Below are 18,532 nucleotides of genomic sequence, written 5' to 3'. Positions count from 1 at the left end.
ACTCGATGGTGGTAATAATGTACCATGTATCTCAACTTGGTTGCTATCTTTGCCATCGTTATCTTTTTCATAGCCTCCACTGGGAAATATGTTATTAGAAGGGAATTTGTTCCTACTGCTGGTGCATATCTCAATACAAGGTAGGCTGTAAAAAAGGAGCCTTAGATTGCTCAGTTCATGGCATGGCATGGAAAAGAAATCTTTTAAAGATGGCTAAAGATGATTAGATTTATGGACCCAGTTCTTCTACCTCAAACCATTGTGCCAGCAGTTTCTGGAAGCAGGCAACGCAGGGTTACAGGGTTATTTTCTTGAGTTTGGGCCTCTCATGAATATAAAAAAGATGTTGGATTCAACTGGCCAAAGCAAACATAGATGCTAATGTTTATGAAGTTTTACTACAAGTGAAATAAAGTCTTCTAAAAATTGATAAGGAATACAAGAATCCATGTAAACATATGAATGCATATATCCATATACACAGGTCAGTTATTTTAAAAAGTATTTTCAGCAACTCAAGTTGCTTGTGAATGAGAACAGAATACACTGGGGAAATCATAACACACTTTTTGATTGAGTCTCCGTGAAGATAGCACGCTTTAACTGGGAACATCTGTTGAAAATACTTCTTGGCTCAGTTGCCAAAATATCTCTGTATTCCAGGTTCATAAGGATACAGGAAGCTTACTGCCAAACTTGTATGTTTCTATACACTGTAAATCAGCAGGTGGCAAATGATTTGTTTGTTTTTATTGCATAATGACTTATTCTTCCTTATATCTTTGTATTTCTCCCATGTGCTGTTACGGCTCCAACAGTGTGCTATTTGATTCCCCATGGAACTCATTGTTTTCTTTTAAGTTTTTAACATCAAGGTGTAATGTACATAGATGTAAAACAAACAAGACAATTATAATAACAAAAGAAACAAGTGTGGGACAACCGGATTTTAAATCAATGACAAGTAGGTTCTATATCTATGACAACTATAGTCCATAATGTTCTGAGGGTGAAGAATGCCCTCAGACTTAGCTATGTGCAGAATCTTGCTTTTATTAATCTAGCTGCCATACGACAAAGAAAAGTATTAACTCTTTAAAAAGAATATTTTGAGAATTATCAAAAATAGACAGCAGTCTTCTGCTATGGCTGACCCAAGCTTTGCGCCAGCTCCATCATAAAATCAAAATCCACCTTTTCTCGACTCTTGCACAAACAAATCACCTCAGAAGGAGCTGTCCTTGACAGAAATGGCAAGTGTGGAGGCCTGAAACTGCCACCACAGACTGTTTCTGTGAAGCCATCTGAGTTGGGAAAGCTCAATGAAAGTCGTCTTCATTGCTCCTCTTTCCCCACATCTCTTCGAAACCCTTCCCATTTACAGAGCAGCCCTTTTCTTTATGTTGAGACTCCATTAAAAGTGGCCTAAGCAGATTGCTTTCCCTCATGGCAAGCAATCTCTGAAGAGATCTAGAAGTCTTCACAGTAGCAGTAAATCTCTTCACAAAAGAAGTCTGCCCCCTCCCTGCCCCCAATTTCATTCTAATTTTGAGCGCTTTAACATGCCTTGACAAAATTCGCTATTTCGATAAGTATTTTTTTAAGATTTAGAGTTACCTAATTTAAACGTGTGAGACAACAGCAGCTAGAATACTATTGGCACAGAAACAGAAAGTAAAGGAGGTTCCAATGAAGGAGGAATGGCTTTTAAAAGTAATGGACTATGTGGAAATGACAAAGCTGACAGCAAAATTAAGAAACCAAAATGATGAACTTTTTAAATAGAAGAGTGGAGGCCTTTTGTGGACTATTTTAAAAAGTATTATAATCAAAGGAAATTGCTGGCAGAATTCGAGATACGAGCAGCAAAAGAAAAATGATAAAATAATTGTACAGTGGCACCTCGGGTTAAGAACGTAATTCGTTCCGGAGATCCGTTCTTAACCTGAAACCGTTCCTAACCTGAGGTACCACTTTAGCTAATGGGGACTCACGCTGCCACTGCGCTGTTTCTGTTCTCATCCTGAAGCAAAGTTCTTAACCTGAGGTACTATTTCTGAGTTAGCGGAGTCTGTAAACTGAAGCGTCTGTAACCCGAGGTACCACTGTATTAGAGGGAGTTTTGTAATAGGAGCTTGATATATAAGAATTCGAATAAAAACACTGTGGGGGTGGGAAGTCAAATCTATAAAACAAGTTATGTAATTGTTTGATTTGAAGTTAACTTGTGAAACACACACACATATATACAGTATATATATATATATATATATATATATATATATATATAGTTAAGTCAAATAATTACATAACTTCTTTGTTTCATAGATTGGACTTCATAGATTTGTTTCATCAATTTTGATATATATCTATATCTTTATATCGATATCTATCTATATCTATATCTATCTATATATGAAAAGAAAAGCTATTCTGCCATCTTGTGGTGTTGATGTCTCCCCTGGCATTCATGCTGATTGACTGGCTCCCCAATAAACCAACATCACCTCTAAGTGTATCAGTCATGTCACCAGTATTAACCTGGACTGGTATCTTCCCAAATTGCACAATACACTGAAGCAGATTCTTGCCTACACACAGATGGGTTCCTCTCACAGGTGTACTTCTAGTTCATTCTCCTTTGCAATATCATGGAGCGCTTCCCATAGACTTTTTCTTATGATTGCAGCAACTGTTTCTCCTTTGTGACATCAGTAACATCATTAGTCTTTCACTTCAAGTCTTGGTAGGTGCACAGTGAGTACTGTTCCGTTGTACTCTGCCGTTTGCTGGTTTTGAACAATCAGCTTCTGAACATTTGCTGTTTTCTTTCGCACTTGGAAAACCTTGCAGCAATAGTGGCACCAAGCCAATATTTCACAACTGATTTTAACAATACCACCTGGCAATGGTTGATTTTGGAATATATTTGCCAAATACAAAGCACCTGCTCTTTTACATATATGAGCAGACACACCCTTCTTCACTATGGCTAATGCTATGTTGTCCAAATTAAACCCATTTGTGCTGTCAACAATCTTGTTGTTGCAGTACACTATGCAGAATATTTCTAAGACTGAATCAAGGTCACATGTATTTGTTACTATTGTTTATGTCTTGTTTGCTGTTGCCATTTTTCAGGAGACCAATGGATAGTACAGATTTGGCATGGCTGAGGTCCATGTACAACCACTGTGACTCTGTCTGTAGCTAAGAAAAGCTTTTGCTTATCTTGTCCTCAACAACTGCTCTCTGGTTCTCATTCTCCTTCATCTCTGTTATACGGCGTATCCAAGTTTCTTCTGCTGGGATGGTTCCATTAAATTCTTTGGTTATACACAGACTGACTTTGCCACTTCTGGCATCCACGGGTCACCTCCTTGTCATCATTCCCAGAAATTGGACTTAGTACATTATTTGCATTCCTTACCTGGGTAGTGCTACTGAATTTTCTTTTCACCTACTATTAGATGCAGAAGCTGAACTACTATCTAGCATAGTATCATAGCCCATGGTAAAATCTCCTGCTGCAATAATTTCCCCTTTAGTGAAAGAATTAAGTTTTTTTCAAGGTCTTTGCCATAAAGGAATATTGGTTTGATTTGGGACCATAAATAGATGCCAGAGTTAACTGTTTATCATCACATTGGCCTGAAACAAAAATAAACCTGCCTTGTGGATCTTGTTTAACATCTTGGGGGTTTTTTTGAAGAAAGAGGACCTCCAACTCTTTAACTAGTTGGAGACCCTCCACTATTATAACATCCCTCAGACTCCTCACATTTAATGTAAGCAATTTAATATCGCCTGTGGATTAATCGATTCAAGGGGAATTTTTTTGGGATAGCATCTCTGAACCGAGAGGTGTAAAGCGTCTATAAGTCTCCCATAGCACAGCAGCAAGAAACAGAACAAAAATGAGAACCATAACCCACTAACCTCCCTCCACTAACCCCCTTACCCTTTCCAAGTCCACTGCGGGAGTAACCAGAAATCAGCAGCTCTGTAGAAATACCACAAGGGGATTCCACCATCAATGGACCTGCAAATTGTGAGGAGAACAAATGCCTAGGCATGTCTTTTACAGCCATGACTGTAACATAGGCTCCAAGAGTACCATTTCTGCATCCCAACCCTACAAGCTATAAACAGTAATACTTTGAAAAGTTAAAGGGATTAAATAAGGTATGCTAAATCTTACTGTGCCAGTAAATCAGGGAATATTGCAATAAGTAAAGAATGAAACGTATCATGCCAATCTTGAACTGTGGTGCAGCAAATGTTTTTCAGCATTTCCTGTAATAGTATGGATGTATGAATCTTGATAATGCAGACGTTTTTAGTTTCGGCAGTTTTGGTCTATTTATCCTGTGTTAGAGATTTTGTGATGGTTGCTGCTTGCCATTCATCCCAGGTACATATGTAAAGGCAGATCTTCTGCATCTTCCTCAATCAATTATTATTCTAAAGGAGAGAGAGATTCAGTAAAGATAATATGAAACAGTTCTGTCATGTCAGTGGCTTTATGCAGTAGACTCGTAATCTGGTGAACCGGGTTCGCGTCTCCACTCCTCCACATGCAGCTGCTGGGTGACCTTGGGCCAGTCACACTTCTTTGAAGTCTCTCAGCCCCACTCACCTCACAGAGTGAGGTGTTTGGGGGGGAGGAAGGGAAAGGAGATTGTTAGCCGCTTTGAGACTCCTTAGGGTAGTGATAAAGCAGGATATCAAATCCAAAATCTTCTCTTCTTCTGGGAGGAATTAGTAAACGCAATAGCCATATCTCTTGTGAGAGTGCGGAATCAACTCAAGGGCCTCTCCCGCTGTTTTTCTTCTTACTGCTGGTATCTATTAATTTTTATATTTTCACTTCTAAGGTAAAAAACTCATCTTGCAATTTTTGAATAAGCTCTGCATGGAAGCTTTCGATCCATACAGTCTAGGGAGAGGGCTGGACATGTTGAGGCTTCTCCTCCACTGGAGTTAGGGTTGGTATTAGGCACCATTACACATTTCCCACTTTCCCCAGGGCCCACAAACTTTGGGGCAAAGTAAGTTTTAATATTGCACAGAGAGCAAAATTTTTAACTTAAAAGTTGTCTCTGAACCATTGCCTTCTGAAGTGCTCTGTTTGGGTGCAAAATTGAGCCATATACAATTGCAGAGGGTGATTTTTTTTTTTTAAAAAAAGGCTTATGGAGATACCAGTCTCAAGCCACCGCCTCCATTGTCATGCACATGTGCCCCCCCTCCAAATTTGCTTTTCTATTGAAGTGCTATGATAACAGGACTTTTTAGTGTCTAGTGAAAAGACCTTCGTCTGCCAACAAAGCTTTTAGGTAGAGACCTTCCCAAGTTTGCATCTGCATTGAAATTGGTTTTAGATGTTTTAATTGTTTTACCTGTGTTTGTTGTCCTGAGCTCCTTCTGGATGAAGAATGGAATATAATATAATTAAATTAAGTTAAGTAAAGTAATAATAATAATATTAACAGTTACAGAGAGAGTGGTCCTGTACCTTATTATGCAGGGTTGGTAAAGCCTCTGTTTCTGTCATAAATTGAATCATTGTCATCTTTGAGAAATAATATGGTTGGCTGTGATGCTGAAACTAACTATAACCAGGCCTGCCATGACATTAAATTGGATCATACTTTTAAAAAATAAAATAAAATAAAAAGTTACAATCAGTTAATGAACTTCTTCTGAATGAGAAACAAGTACAGACCTTAGTAAAGAAATAGCAGGCAGCTGCTCTCCACCTAAGAATGAGAGAAGTGGAGACATATGCAGTTGGCCCTTGATGTGAAAATGGCACTGCTGTAAGTACACAAGACTATCCCTGTTTTCACCCGTGAACTACTGGAGGATATGATTTGAAAGTACTCAAGCAATAAGAGCTAAGATTAGCCTTGCTGAACCAGAGCCATGATTTCATTTCTTAAAAGAGATGTCTTTTTAGCCATCCTCATGATCCTGGACATTACATATACGAGTCACAAAAGACTTAAAGCCTTTGTGCTGGGCCCAGGGGTAACCCGTGAAACGCAGTCCAGGACCGGTCCAGAATCCAAAGGTTCCGCTAGGAGTCAGTCTGACAGGGCCAAAGCAGGAAACAAGGCAAGGACAGGGGCAGGATCAAGCATACAGCAATGTTGCTCCTGCAACCTGGAGCAGGGTCCGACAGCCTTTTATCTTTGTTGGGGTAGCGGCCGGTCCTGATCCCCCGGCGACTCACCTCCCCATTTCGCCCAAAGGCGAGCACTCCTCCTGCGAGTACTCAGGTCTCTCCTCTCAGACCTTAGTCTCTGCCGCTCGGGAGACGTCGGTGGGTTACTAGACTCAGGGGCCCCCTCAGCCTCCCCTGACCAAACCGGTAGTGGAGCAGCTGTAAGTGATGGCCCAGTTGAAGGCAACGAGGTAATCCCTGCATCTGGAGCCAGGGTAAGCTCAGGCCCCTGACTCGGCCCAACTGGTGTTTGTTGCAGGGGAACCTGTGCAGACTGGGACTCTTCAGGATCCAGCCCCAGACTTGGTTCAGATGGTGCCTGAGGCAAAGGATCCAGTGCAGACTGAGTCTCCTCTGGTTCTGAGTCCGAGCCCGAGTCCCAGGCCATCACAGCCTTTTCTTTCCCAAAGGCGAAAGATTTATACGATCTGAGGTGAAACCAGAGTATACTCTGGTTTCTCTTCAGATCGTATCTTTCCCAAAGTATACTGCTTTATTATTTTTTAATCCCATAAAATGCAAACTGCATAGATTTTACCTAGGAGAGGAAACAGTGGAATAGAACTAGTAGGAAGCTTTCAGTTTGTTGACCCAGTACTTGAAAGCTTCCATAAATCATAACTAGTATATTAATAATCCTGCAGCCAGGTGCCAGGCACTTTGATTCCATCATACCAACTTTACCCAATTTGAACTGGCTGCAAGTTTGTTTCCAGGCTCTATTCAATTTGCTGGTGTTCACCGTGAAAGCATTAGTGCAGCCCTGTGGCCATGCTGGGAAGCAGCGTTTCTTGATGAGGTCTCTTTTTATGGTGCAGGGTGCCAGCAGGTCCCCTGTCTCCAGACTGGCAAAGAAGAATATTACTCTGTGCAAAGTGAGAATTAGCTTACATAATGGGTTATATACGATGTGACGCGGCAGTAAAAAAGCCAATGCAATTCTGGGCTGCATCAATAGGACTATAGCATCTAGATCAAGGGAAGTAATAGTGCCACTGTATTCTGCTCTGGTCAGACCTCACCTGGAGTACTGTGTCCAGTTCTGGGCACCACAGTTCAAGAAGGACACTGACAAACTGGAACGTGTCCAGAGGAGGGCAACCAAAATGGTCAAAGGCCTGGAAACGATGCCTTATGAGGAACGGCTAAGGGAGCTGGGCATGTTTAGCCTGGAGAAGAGAAGGTTAAGGGGTGATATGATAGCCATGTTCAAATATATAAAAGGATGTCACATAGAGGAGGGAGAAAGGTTGTTTTCTGCTGCTCCAGAGAAGCGGACACGGAGCAATGGATCCAAACTACAAGAAAGAAGATTCCACCTAAACATTAGGAAGAACTTCCTGACAGTAAGAGCTGTTCGACAGTGGAATTTGCTGCCAAGGAGTGTGGTGGAGTCTCCTTCTTTGGAGGTCTTTAAGCAGAGGCTTGACAACCATATGTCAGGAGTGCTCTGATGGTGTTTCCTGCTTGGCAGGGGGTTGGACTCGATGGCCCTTGTGGTCTCTTCCAACTCTATGATTCTATGATTCTATATAAAAGCTGAGTTAACAGAACATACATTGTGAACATCAGGAATTAAATGAGATGCATGCTTTATGCTTCATCAGAAACAAGGGTGTTAAGTACACTGAACGGGAATATCAAAAGGTGTAATAAAACAAAATAGCTTATGGCATAACTAGGAAGTGATAGAACAGTGGGATCTGCTTTCTCAAAAATTCAGTTTTAATCTTGTAAAATGCACAACACCAGTGCAAAACAACAACAGGTAAAGAATAAAAACACATTAAAGGATGCAACCAAAGGTAAGGTTTAAGGGAGAGGTTGTGAGACTAATATACATAACTTTCTTGAAGTCCATGAGATTAATGTCCTTAATATTGTAAAATATTGACGGTAACACAGGCTACTTTCATCAACATAAAAATGCTTGAGAAACATGCAAATGAACCCTTTCTAGATAATAGGCTCACAATACACTTTTTCAAAAAGGGGGAGGGAGTACATTAATGTAAGTTTGTCAAAATAACAGTTTAGCTGTCCTTTTACAAATGGAAGAAAAACCGTATTTAGGGAAGCTTTTAATGTTTGATGCATTACTGTATTTTAATATTTTGCTGGAAGCCGCCCAGAGTGGCTGGGGAAGCCCAGCCAGATGGGCGGGGTATAAATAATAAATTATTATTATTATATTATTTATTATTATTATTATTATTATTATTATTATTATTATTATTATTATTATTTACTAAACACTAAAAGTCTCTGCAGCTGGTCTAGGTTAAAGGAAATGGTGAGTCACAGATGGTCGTGCTGCAGGCAAAAGGCTTTTCAGTAGCCAGAAGTTGATATGTATCTGCAAATGCCACTCTTTGCTTGTAGATTTTTTGAAACATTTGTTTTTATAAGACATTTTTGTCCAGAGAAAACACTTATTTTCTAAGGAGTAGGATTCCTGGGGAACTAAGTGGGTTTGTTTCCTCAAAATCCAAATCATCAACAGATGCCACTACAATGATTATTTCATCATTTTCAGAAAATCTCCTGTTTATTTCAATAAATACTGTATTAATGACTTCAAAATATATTATTTCCACTTGTTCACTTTGGCTCACTTTTTTCACTAGGGTTTTTGTTAAAACATATTTCTGTAGCATTGCATTTCTGTTGAACTAGGACTTGCACACTCCAGTTTTTGCCACTTGCAACACTGCCTCGTTACATTGGCCTAACAATTTGGATGGGTCCAGAGTGTTCAAATGGTTTCAGTCTCAGCTCTGTAAAGCATGCAGCACCGAAAGTGATACATAACCGTTCTGTGAACCTTTGCATTTTTCACATATCAAGATTTCTAAAAGCAACTTAGGATATTTTAGAAGCATATATCACAGGACATCTGAAGCATCTGTTTTGTGCCATGTCCTCCCAGAGACTCCAAAGGCACACTCCATTGCCTCCCGAGACAGACAAGTGCCAACAATATCTCTCAAAGAACTTGTGTCATGAATATCTGCAAGTTCATTCTGAGTTTCCAGAGACTGATCGTTTCTATTTCTATGGGAATGTGCTTACCACATCCCCAATTTCAATCAGCTTTTCATTTTTTTTAGGGTATAAACAGATTTGCAAATATACCTTATTTTTCGCTCTATAGGACGCACTTTTTCCCCCTCCAAAAATTAAGGGGAAATGTGTGTGCGTCCTATGGTGCGAATGCAGACTCCTTGGCTTCAGCGATAGCAACGCGAAGCCTCCGAAGCGCAGAGGGAGCGCTCCCTCCACGCTCCAGAGGCTTTGCGTTGCTTTCGCTGAAGCCTGGAGAGTGAGAGGGGTCGTTGCGCACCGATCCCTCGTGCTCTCCAGGCTTCAGGGATAGCCGCCTGAAGACTTCAGAATGCAGCGCGAGTTCCCGCTGTATTCCGCAGGCTTCGGGTTCCTTTTGCTGAAGCTGGGAGAGCAAGACTCTCCTGGCTTCACTAGAGAGGGAGAGCTGCGCAGTGCCCCTTCAGCCAAGCGGGAGGAGAAATGGAAGGGCCTCCGTTTCTCCTGCCGCTTCACTGAAGGGGCACTGAGCACAGAGGGGGAGAATTTTTTTTTCTTGTTCTCACCCTCTAAAACAAGGTGCGTCCTATGGTCGGGTGCGTCCTATAGAGCAAAAAATATGGTAGTTCTGTGTACAAAACACCTGAGCCCTTTACTTAGTTGGCAATATGGATAGTTCTGAGCAGACTGATGCAGTGCCCACTGAAATCTGCAATTGGCAGCTGTATTTCCCACAAAAAAAGAGTCTGCTGCTCAAGATCAGAGCATGGAGCTGAAAAACTTGATTCCTCCAGGTGGTTTTGCATGATATGTCTAATATAAGCGATATCGCATCAGGGACAAGAAGCAACTCTTGGCAATGGCATCCAGAACTGTCACCATATCAGAAGTTGCTGCACTGAGCCGACACTGAGACCTGTGCTCTTGACTTCAGGCTATCAAGTTCATTTTTCATGCAAATCCCCTGGCATTTCATTGAGTGCCATGCATGTAAAATGAGTAAAAGTGTTTCTAGACACTTTGTACATAATTTTTTTTTTAAAAAAAGCGTACCAAATAATGTAATGATCGGCTCTTCTGTTAGCCCTTTATTTTCTTCTATCCACAGGACAGATATAAGAGGAAAAGAGCTCTACGTTTTCGGTGCTTTCATTGCTGCTCTGAACTATAAATGGGATGGCATTTTGGAAATGCCACCCTCATCTTAGCTAGTCAAACCAATTACTGATGGAAAAGATTACCTACAAAATAGGACAAGGAGGTAAGATGGCCCAGCCATTAACCATACGTTAACTTTAAAGGCATGTAGCTATTAGGACTCTGCTTTTGTAATGACGTCAGTTCAATTATTTTTGCAGTGTGGGATATAAAAAATAACTCTCTTTTTTATGTAGTGCCAAATACAAGCTGTCATTCAGATGATTATTGGATTTCGGGACATCTCGTTTCCCCACTTGCTATCTTAAAGGGGACTGACAGGAAATGGGGAACTTTTTTTCCTATTGGCACATCTTTTCTTTTCTATTTCCCCTCCACTTCTTCTCAGGATCCTAACAAGTGCCTCAGATGTGTTAGGTTGTGAGACTATGATTGCTCCAACTTAATCAGTACCCAACAGAGATTTGAACATGGGTTTGCCACCTAAAATAATCTAATCACTACACCATATTCTTCTCCTTGTATTTTTTCCTGTTATAACACAAATCCAGAAAAAAATAGCCAAGATTCACAGGAAGGTTGATATTCAAACAGCTAATGAAGATTGTGTAGGGGGTGTCCACCAGCCCCATAATATGACCATTAGTATCACACATCAGAGAGGGGTGGCAAGTGAAGGTTGAATTGGAAGACTATGTTTCTGCCTTCAAACATACTGTTTTGCTTTGTTTTTATCTCTTACCCACCTTCCCCCTGTTTTTAATACAACACTGAAAACAATTTTAAACAACTTACAACCACAAAATAGGGTGAGTCCTAAATATACATGTCTCAAGTATGAAAGGCCAGATAACGGTGCATTTGCCGGCATTTGCCAGAAACTATAGTGCAGTTACTAGATGTGCCATTTGGACTGTACAAGTGCAATGCACACAAACTGCTTGGAACTAACTTCCTGGCAGACTGCTACCTCCTAAATTGATTATTAGAGCACTTGTTTTTAAATGGAAGGTTGTTAAGTCAAGCTATAAAATCTACAACATATTCTCCACTATTGAGAGACAGAAGTAAAAAAAAAAATCAAGGTGCCGCTGACTTCTAAAAATTGGTCCTTATAACAGTTACCAAGGTTGCAGGTTTATCCTCCTGTGTCTTCTGCAGGGTGTATGATCTTCCTATTGCCTCTTATTACTTCCTTCTTCCTTAATTGCTGCTAGCTGTTACTCATTGGAGACAGAGCTCCAAGGTCATAGGACACATTTTTCAAGTAGATTTGAGGCCTGGCAAATAAGCCTGCCTAGAAGAAACTGAGAGGATCAGATAAGACCAGAAAGAATAACCTGAATTAGCAACTTGCATGGTACCATCTATCCCACCTTCCCAGCTGGCAACCAGAAAATTTGTCCGACTCCTAAACTTTTGCATAATGTCACAAAACTACACCCTCACTGGGCATTTTTAGATAACACTTTTCTTGGCTGGATGCTGTAATTCACTCTGGTGACCACTGGAGGACCAAAATCAGCTGAAGCACATCCTGTACGTCATGATGACTATGGGAACTGAAATGGTTGAAATTCAGTCACCTGCCTGGATATGTGCCACTAATAGTCTTTGTAAATCAGAAAGACCATTAGAGTATGGTGTGGAACAGAACATCCATGAAAACCAAAGAGAATGTTCCAATCCAAAATAAAGGTTCCCATCGAGTTCATACTGTTCACATACCATCATGTTGTGGAAGCCATTGTCTCAGTCCAGATATGCAAACCATTTTGTGCACCTCATCAAAATAATTTGTTTTGTGTCCTGAATAGTGACCACTCATGGTGTACTGCAAGCTGCTTCTGGTTTTATTTGCTTGCTCTATTTAATTTCAAAGACGCGGGTGGTGTTGTGGCTTAAACCACAGAGCCTAGGGCTTGCTGATCAGAAAGTTGGCAGTTCGAATCCCCACGATGGGGTGAGCTCCCGTTGCTCGGTCCCTGCTCCTGCCAACCTAGCAGTTCGAAAGCATGAAGTGCAAGTAGATAAATAGGTACCACTCTGGTGGGAAGGTAAACGGTGTTTCCGTGTGCTGCTCTGGTTCACCAGAAGCGGATAAGTCATGCTGGCCACATGACCCGGAAGCTGTACGCCGGCTCCCTCGGCCAGTAAAGCGAGATGAGCGCCGCAAACGCAGAGTCATCCGTGACTGGACCTAACAGTCAGGGGTCTCTTTACCTTTACCTTTAATTTTAAAGGTGATGAGCTCCAGGCCTCAGACAACTCTAGTGCACCTCCCCAAGGCTCCACACCGGATCGGCTAAATCTCAAAACTGATCTACTGCATAGGATTCGTCACTTCTTAAATAAAGGATTCCTGGCATTCACTAGCCTAGAGTCAGCCTAGTAATCTACCCCCCAGTGAGTCCACGGAGGATTTCAGCACATGGCTTGGAAATTTAAGCTGCATTCTCTCAGCCATTATTTCCCCAGTGCCTTCTCTTGGATAGTGTTCTTTAAGAAGCTTTAGTGCGCATCTGCTGCAAACAAGGCTTTGGATGCCTGCATTTCAAATCTTCCAAACTTCTCACCCACACGTCCATCTTCATTTGCCAAATTGGCGTTAACGCACTCTTCCCCTCTCGCTGTGAGAAGCAGCTTTTCTCTGTTGAAGCAGACCGTGGCACAGAGGTGGTGTCACTTGTGGCCACGGGGTGCCCACTTCTAACAATCCCAGCGACCCTGCGGTCATTAGATGTCCTGTCGCATTTCTCTCCCCCCCCCCCCCCCGCCGCCCAGTTCTGTGTACCTACTTCGTTGTTCTTGGCAGGCCATGGCACTGATTCATATGCCTCCTACCTCCTTTCCTATACAAACACCCGGGCAAGTAGGTGCCACGCAACGTGTCAGGCTGACAGTTCTGTGGGAAACAACTCTCCAAATGAATCCCAGTGAGGAGGGGAAATGGCACCGTGCCCTGCCTGCATTGCAAATTTTAAATGCACCAGGTCTCCAGTGGCTTGTTCCTTCATTATTCCATACTCGAGAATTGAGCAGCTTTCTAAATAGAAAAAAAAAAGACAATGTTCTTGGCCAGTGAAAAGGAAAACACTCCCCAACCCTGACCAGCTTCTAATAAGGGTGCCCAAGCAAGAACTGAACGGATTGCCCACAGAGAAACCTTTAGTTCTCTCTTCTAATATCTTATTCCCTCATTTGTTTCTTATGCTCAGTGCATCTTGGATCATTACCTGGTCCATGCTAGTCTAGCAGTTCATGAATGTGTTACTACAATAAGCTGTGTTGCTCTGCACTCGAGTACCCAGGGCTACTCAAGCAGATGGGCAATTATCAGTGGCAATCTCTATCCCTAGACAGAACATCCCTCTCTGTGCCCAGGGCTGTGTTTCAAAGGAACACTTGCCCTTTTTTTCCATTATTGCCACAAGCAAACATTTTCTTAAACAAGCTTTTTATGAATCAGCGAACCGTTTAACTGCCAATAGAATTAGCTTGGGATTTTTTGCTATCACAACAGCGCAGAATGAATATCAAGAACACGCTTGAGAGAAGTACAAGCTTTCTCTTGGCAGTGTTTAACATGGAAACACTGGAGTAGGATATCTAATGGAGGCAGGGATAAAGGAAAACTCCAAATAAGGGCTTATTGTGGGTGAAGAGGTCAAACAACATAAGAACATAGCGGGATCAGGCCAAGGGCCCAACTAGTCCAGCATCCTATTTGCAATAGTAGAGAGACAGACAGAGGAGGCACCCCCATTCAACGGCCTAGCTTTGCTCCCAGCCTCTAGGGGCAGAGATGGACCAGCACCAAAGCTCTGCGGAACGCCTCCCTCCTCCTGAGTACCACCACCCAGCTTTGCCACTAGGCAGGAGGGGGAGATCTTTCCTCCTACCTGACAGTGTGGTGGGGAGTTTGTCCACCCACGGTAGGGGGTGGCAGCAGGGATTTTTGCCTCAGGTGCCAAAAATGCTTCAGTCTGCCTCTGCAAAGAGAGAGAGAGAGTACACACATATATCATTTCTCACCCAGCTACCAGAAACACCTTCAGTTGAGCACAGGTGAAGACACGGCTTAAACACCCCAACAGCCAGCTAAATTCATTGCCCCACATCATACCTCCACAGAAGACACCCTGCATTCCTGATGCTGGTAGCTGACAGAGCCCTGTAAACTCACCTTGCTCATTCTCCCTGCCTCTCAAAAACAAGGAGGGCCATAGCCTAACCAGCAGGGCTGTAGTTTAATCTATATGAGGTCCTTGGTTCAATCCCTACCATCCCCAGATGGTAGTGGGAAAGACGCATTTGAAACTTTGGAGAGCTGCTGCCTAGAAAAATCTAGATGGACCAGTGGTCTGATTTGGTATAAAGGAACACCCTATGCTCCTAAAATCTGCAGTCTGTCTCTTTTCACAGATACACAAATCTAGATCACATCCTCTTCAGCTGGAAGGTGGAAAAGGTATACAGCGGTACCTCGGGTTAAGTACTTAATTCGTTCTGGAGGTCCGTTCTTAACCTGAAGCACCACTTTAGCTAATGGGGCCTCCTGCTGCTGCTGCGCCGCCGGAGCACGATTTCTGTTCTCATCCAGAAGCAAAGTTCTTAACCCGAGGTACTATTTCTAGGTTAGTGGAGTCCGTAACCTGAAGCATATGTAACCCGAGGTACCACTGTACACATAACAACCTTTCTGTGACCTTCCAGATAATTCCTAGCCATACAGAAAGCATCCGCTGACTGTTTTGCCAGTGATCTTCTTAACAAAAGAAAATTGTAAGATATGGTCAGCAGAGCTGGCCAAGTTTAAGTACTCCTCCTGGCTTCGTTAACCTTCTGCTGTCCAAACACCCAATCTTACAACAATACTATGATCAATGATATTGAAAGCCGCCAAGAGGTCCAGGAGCATCTGAAGGGTCAGTTCCATTGACCTCAGGGGGTCAATATCAACCACTTTGGAACACCCTGATGCACCGAGTACAAATGCAACATAAAACCTTATGTGAGCAAAGAGTAAGAAGGGTGCAATAAAAATCAGAGTAAGAACAACACAAGTATTTTTGCAGCAAGTTCTGAAAATCATTGAAATGGGAAATACACTTCCAAAAAAACCCAAACTCAGTGAATGGTTTGAGTTTAGCTCTAGTGTGAAGAGAAGCCAGAGCAAGGAGCACTTAACGCCATTGTAATTCCATAGAAAGCAACTTAATTATTTCAAACTTAGTTTTGAGTACTTATTTGTTGAGTACTTATTTATATCCTGAAAGGAACCTCATTGTATAGGTGTTTATTTCTTGTTTGGAGAATGAACTTGAAGTTATCCACTTATCCATACACAACCCTTTTAAGAAAACGGTATCTACCAGATATGTGTAATTTAAAGAAAATAATCATAAGCACTTCATTTTATATCTTTGCACAATAGCCATTTACAGTAAATTACTGCAGAGCCACAAAAACAGAACTCTTGTGACCTTTTCTTCCAGCAGATAATCTGCGCTGGTAAAGCGAGATTGCTTGTCGCAGGGATAAATAGCATATGTCACTTACCCATTTTAGGAGAACATATGCGGAAAGGGCATTCTGAAATTTCTATCATCTGTGGGGGAAATACTGCACAATTTTGTCATTGCAACACAGCTGATACGTTTGTTTGGGGTTTGTTTATTGTCTCAATTGGCTATCCTCCCATATTTAATATTTCTTCTTTTGAATATCTTGTGGTATATTTGAATTCCATAGACATCAGATTCTAGGCTCAGTGGTTTCCACCTTTCTAAGTGTTGGCAATACAGCCAGGATCCTTCTTGTGTGGTGGAACACTATGCATGCATGCGTGGAGCCCATTCTCATGCATGCATGCAAAATATATACACAAATGGTTGTGGACCCTGGACATGCTAGTGGTGAGGAGCTGGTGCCCTTCAGCATCCTTCACACAGACACTGAAAACACCTTATACTGACTCCAAACTTACAGGAACATAGCCAGTGGCCTTAGACTATTGGTCCATCTAGCTCAGAATTATCTACACTGATGGCAATGGCTCTCCAGGGTTTCAGACACGGTTTCAAGATTCCAGGAGTCTCTTCCCAGCCCTACCTGGAGGTGCCAAGGATTGAGACTCAAACCCTTTGCATGCAAGGCAGATACTCTACCATTGAGCTACAGTTCTTCCCAAAAAGTTATTCTTTAAAAAGTTATATCAGCACGCCATCCAAATGGGCAAGCATTCATGTTACATCGGAATTTTCCGCAGTGCTGTTCTTATGCTCTGGCTGGCTCCTTGCAGATTTTTGAACAAATGTAGGTGTAGGATAAAAGCTGTAGTGACCACAGTTGACCATCCCAATCTTTGTGATGATATCTCAGTTCTTCGTAGTGGTTTTTCTGTTCTGATTTGTGAACAGTATGGAACACCTGCAAATTCACAGCAGGTTGTTAAAAAACAAAAGCAGAAACTATAACCAGCTAAAAGACAATAATACTGCTACTTGCTTTCTTCCATTAGAAGCCCATTCCCAGTTTCCAGATAGCACAACTGCTAATTATGTAATCTGTTTACTGAAGAATAAGAAAGGAAGCTGCAAACTAGAAAATCAGATTCTAATTCTTTCCCCATCGCCACCCAGAATCTATGATATCAGCAAAACAAACCTGTTGTGAATTTCAGCTCTATGTACAGACTCAGAATTACTATGCCTGTCATCCCAGGAGCATGAAAGCAGAAGACTTCACACAGAGAGAGAGAGCAAACACACAGAGCAAATATATATACAGTTGTTTACTCACAGCAAAAAAAAAATCTGGCTGACAGTTTTGCTATTCCTTTTTTTCCGTATCACTCATATACATGAGACACATGCAATCATATGTTTTGCTATAATACTCAAATCATAGGCAAATGAGCATTGGCATTAACACACTTGCCTGTCTCGCTCACATTGCTAATTATTACCCGTACTGTGTGATGGTTGGGAGTTCCCTTTTTAGCGTTCTCACTCCTGAAGAGATCGAGGTGGCTTTTTGATGGATTCCTCAATACAAGTGCCCCAGTTTGTTTGTGTTAAACTGTCTTCCTATAGGTTCTCTCTCTGTATATAGAATCACATCTATAGAGTCTTAGGACTCTCTGCATGTCACAAACCCTCCTCTGTCATAGCTGTATACCTCAGACTGCACCTCTAGACCCTCCTTGAGGGTTTTTGCCTGACTGGATAAAGAAAGGGGTGCGACTGTGTGTAAAAACTAGCCTACTACACAAAAGTGCACTTTTGCCTCTGACCTACCCAGCACTGGCATATGGCCCCTGGAAAGTTTCCCAGAAGAGAATGTGGCCCTCAAGCTTTAAAAGGTCCCCTACCCCTGATTCTACATAAAGATAACTAATTGTCTCTACACCAAACTAAAATTATTTAAGAGAAAGGGAGCCACAGAATTAACATCTAGGCAGGAATAGCTCACATAGTTTAGCTGTCTTTTGCCAAATGGTTATAAAATTGTATGTGAATTAGCCCTAAATGAATTAAGTGAACCAAATGGACTAAATCCTAAATGAGCCAGTCCTAAATGAGCACATGTAATTACAACATCATCCATTATAATATCGAACTTGGTGGCCCCTTGCCAAACAGCAGAGTAGTCAAAACAGGAGAACAAGACAAAGAAGGGTTTTCTGCATACCCATGACACTCCCCAGTTATGAAGGGAAACATTAGCTTGTAAAAAGGAAGAAGGACTCCCCAAAAATGTTTTCTGAAAAACCTATTTGCAGGTGCAAAGACTTGTTTGCTACACAAGCAGCTGTGGTGGAATACAGCCACTGCACTGCCCTCTGAACTGAGGTGGCCGTATGGGGTGCTGGGACTAGCAAAGATGAGGGCAGGGGAAGCACCAGGGTTGCAGTGGTGACAGGTACAGGTGTGCATCCACTCAGGCTTACCTCTGCAAGCATGGTACTTCACCCGCCCTTACCACCACTCTGTCCTGTGCCCCCTTAGTCCCAGTGGCCAGCAGCACTGCCACAGGGCGGTGCAGTGGTGGTGCACCACCTCATGTGTGGTGACTGGGGAAAAGGCTGCCTGGAAGCAC

At 42.1% G+C, this 18,532-nt stretch overlaps 1 long non-coding RNA gene across 1 annotated transcript; it reads right to left on the bottom strand.

The window, feature by feature from the left end:
• Nucleotides 1-11,053: 11,053 nt before the first annotated feature.
• On the bottom strand, nt 11,054-17,532 carry LOC310761344. Its single transcript, XR_014547408.1, has 4 exons — nt 17,400-17,532; nt 14,332-14,421; nt 13,274-13,475; nt 11,054-11,736 (listed from the first exon to the last, which is right to left on the bottom strand). It is a non-coding gene; the product is annotated as an uncharacterized lncRNA (long non-coding RNA).
• Nucleotides 17,533-18,532: the final 1,000 nt, after the last annotated feature.

Source organism: Podarcis filfolensis (assembly GCF_964270895.1).
Source record: "Podarcis filfolensis genome assembly, chromosome: 4".
In the NCBI taxonomy this organism is placed as follows: Eukaryota; Metazoa; Chordata; class Lepidosauria; order Squamata; family Lacertidae; genus Podarcis; species Podarcis filfolensis.
The sequence above is the reverse complement of the archived record's forward strand: the minus strand, read 5'-3'. Positions and strand labels throughout refer to the sequence as shown.